Genomic DNA, 3,767 nt, shown 5'->3' with positions numbered 1-3,767 from the left:
GATTACAGGCATGCGCCACCAAGCCCGGCTAATTTTGTATTTTTAGTAGAGATGGAGTTTCTCCATGTGGGTCAGGCTGGTCTTGAACTCCCGACCTCAGGTGATCCACCCACCTCAGCCTCCCAAAGTGCTGGGATTACAGGCGTGAGCCACCGTGCCCAGCCTGATCACAATTTTTAAAAAGACTGTACCAATATCAATTCCCACCAATACTGCATAAGAGAGAGTGTCTAGTCCTCCACCACTTCATTAATATTATACATTGTGAATCATTTCAACTTTGGACACATTGAGGGGCAAAAACAACACTTTATTGTTTTAATTTGCATGTGCCCGATTACTTCTGACATTGGATACCTTTTGAATGTTTATTTAACATTAATTTGTCTTGCGAATTATCTGTTCATTTCCTTTGCCCAATTTTAGTATGAATTTGTACAACTTCTTTATATATTCTAACAACTAATAATTTATCTAATTGTGGTAAATACTGTCTTTCAGACTTACGTCTTTTTTTTTTTTTTTTTTTTTGAGACAGTGTCTCACTCTGTTGTCCAGGCTGGAGTGCAGTGGTGTGATCTCAGCTCACTGCAGCCTTCACCTCCTGGGTTCAAGACTCCTGAATAGCTGGGCTTACAGGCACACGCCACCACACCCAGCTAATTTTTGTATTTTTAGTAGAGACGGGGTTTCAACATGTTGGCCAGGCTGGTCTCAAACTCCTGGCCTCAAGTGATCTGCTTGCCTCAGCCTCCCAAAGTGCTAGGATTACAGGCCTGAGCCACTGTGCCTGGCCTTACTTCACTTTTCAATTATGGTGGCTTTTGTAAAAACAGAAGTTTTTAATTAAAAAAAAAAAACAACTCTCATCTCTCCAAAGATAAAAAATTAGCTGGGCGTGGTAACACACACCTGTAGTCCCAGCTATTCGGGAGACTGAGGTGGGAGGATCACTTGAGCCCAGGGGGTCGAGGCTGCAGTGAGCTGTGATCTCCCCACTGCTCTCCAGCCTGGGCAACAGAGCAAGACCCTGTCTCAATCATCATCATCATCATCATCTGACAATCTTTTTCTTTATGGCTTCTTGGCCAAAGGAATAAATGAAGGTATAAGGCTTGTTGATAACTATTAATAACACACATTAAAAAAAAACTATGCATAACACACATTTGAAATCTACAGCGTGTTGCCTGAAGTTAGCACGTTAGGTTCTGGCTCCGTCTCTTGCTTCAACAGTGTTTGGAACGAACAGACCAGGGGGCTCCCTCTTCCAGCCTCTGATCGCCTCCCATCTCCTTTCCACTTGAGCCTCCGAGACCATCTTCTTGGCAACTTCCTGCTTTTGGGCCCAGCCAACACCGTTTTTGTGGTTATCTGCTTCTTGTCCCCAAGCATGAGCTCCCAGATGTGTTAGAATGATTCCACCCAGGCGGTGGCAGCCACCAACTGCCCAGTCAACCGGCATCTCTCTGGGCTTCTACTTCGGCCGTGACGATGTGGCTCTCGAAGGTGAACTGGCCAAGCGTCTCTGGAAGGTGAACTGGCCAAGCATCTCTGGAAGATGCAAAGCCAGAGTGACAGCCCGCTCTTTTGCAGGACCTGCAGGTGAGATGAGTGGGATAAAACCCTGGATGCCGCGGGGGCAGCTTTGGCCCTGGAGAGGAGCCTGAACCAGCCTATTCTGGGTCTTCACGCCCTGGGTTCTGCTGGCACAGACCTCACCTCTGGGACTTCCTAGAGAGGCCTTTCCTAGATGTGGGAGTGAAACTCGTCAAGAGGGTGGATGATCGCCTGACCTCTGTGGGCTGGCCACCCGAAGCCAGGCCAGGGAACTGTCTTTTCCAAAGAGTGGCCACCCCCAAGCACGACTGGGAGCCTAGCGAGCCCAGCAGCCTCTGAGAGGCTCCTCTCAAAAGATCAGGGTTTCCGCCTGCCTGAGCCTCCCGCTCCAGCCACCAGGCAGCTTTTCAACCACCCTGGAGCCCTCTCCCAAGCCTAGACCAAATTTGCAGGGACAAAAGCGGGGCAGGGGCTGGAGTGGGGAAATCAAATTAATGACCTTCTTAGGGTAAGGATGTTCCAGGAAGAGGAAACCTGCCATCCCACAACCCCTAGACCATAATAGCATTTATTCCCTCCAGGGATCAACAAACCAGTGACAGAGAGACTCTGGAGTCACTGAAATCTACTGATGAAGGCTGGGCATGGTGGCTCACGCCTGTAATCCCAGCACTTTGAGAGGCCAAGGCGAGAGGATCACGAGGTCAGGAGTTCGAGACCAGACTGGCCAACATAGCAAAACCCCATCTCTACTAAAAATACAAAAAAAATTAGCCAGACATGGTGGCAGGTGCCTGTAATCCCAGCTACTCGAGAGGCTGAGGCAGGAGAACTACTTGAACCTGGGAGGCAGAGGTTGCAGTGAGCCGAGATCATGCCATTGTACTCCAGCCTAGGCGACAAGAGCAAGACTCTGTCTCAAAAGAAAAAGAAAAAAAAAGAAAAATCTACTGATTAATGCCTATCTTAACTCCAGTGTCAGTAGTAGCTTTGACAAACACCTTTTATATCACATGACTATACTTTGCCAAGCATACTGAGCACCATTATAATTGTTTCCTAATACCCCATGTGATACCCTCATGCTTCTTCATAAGTTTATAACACATTTAAAAATAGCATGACACTGGAGGCGGTGGCTCACCCCTGTAATCCCAGCACTTTGGGAGGCTGAGGCGGGCGGATCGCCTGAGGTCAGGAATTCAAGACCAGCCTGGCCAACAGTGAAACCCTGTCTTTACTAAAAATGCAAAGAATTAGCTGGGCGTTGGCTGGGCACGATGGCTCACACCTGTAATCCCAGCACTTTGGGAGGCCAAGGCAGGCGGATCACCTGAGGTTGGGAGTTCAAGACCAGCCTGACCAACATGGAGAAACACTGTCTCTACTAAAAATACAAAATTAGCCAGGTGTGGTGGCCCACGCCTGTAATCCCAGCTAATCAGGAGGCTGAGGCAGGAGAATCGCTTGAACCCGGGAGGCAGAGGTTGCAGTGAACCGAGATTGCATCAATGCACTCCAGCCTAGGGGACAAGAGCAAAACTCCATCTCAAAAAAAAAAAAAGGCCGGGCGCGGTGGCTCAAGCTTGTAATCCCAGCACTTTGGGAGGCCGAGGCGGGCGGATCACGAGGTCAGGAGATCGAGACCACAGTGAAACCCAGTCTCTACTAAAAAATACAGAAAATTAGCCGGGCGTGGTGGCGGGCGCCTGTAGTCCCAGCTACTCGGAGAGGCTGAGGCAGGAGAATGGCATGAACCCGGGAGGCGGAGCTTGCAGTGAGCCGAGATTGCGCCACTGCACTCCAGCCTGGGCAACAGAGCGAGACTCCGTCTCAAAAAAAAAAAAAAAAAAAAAAAAAAAATGAATTAGCTGGGCGTAATGGGCGAGAGCCTGTAATCCCAGTTACTAGGGAGGCTGAGGCGGAGAATTGCTTGAACCCAGGAGGCGGAGGTTGTGGTCAGCCGAGATCGCGCCATTGCACTCCAGCCTGGACAACAAAAGCAAATCTCCGTCTCAAAAAAAAAAAATTTTTCAGATAATCTAGAACGGTAAAAAGAAGAGAATAAAATTACCTAAATAAATTACCAAATTCCCATCATCTGGAGGTAACTATTGATAGCACAGATTTTAAAAAAATGGGTTATCATATAATGCTTTCTATTTTCTATCCTGCTCTTTTAAACTTAATTTTTCTACTTACATTGT

This window comes from Hylobates moloch, unplaced genomic scaffold (genome assembly GCF_009828535.3).
Source record: "Hylobates moloch isolate HMO894 unplaced genomic scaffold, HMol_V3 SCAFFOLD_266, whole genome shotgun sequence".
Classification (NCBI taxonomy): Eukaryota; Metazoa; Chordata; class Mammalia; order Primates; family Hylobatidae; genus Hylobates; species Hylobates moloch.
The sequence above is the reverse complement of the archived record's forward strand: the minus strand, read 5'-3'. Positions refer to the sequence as shown.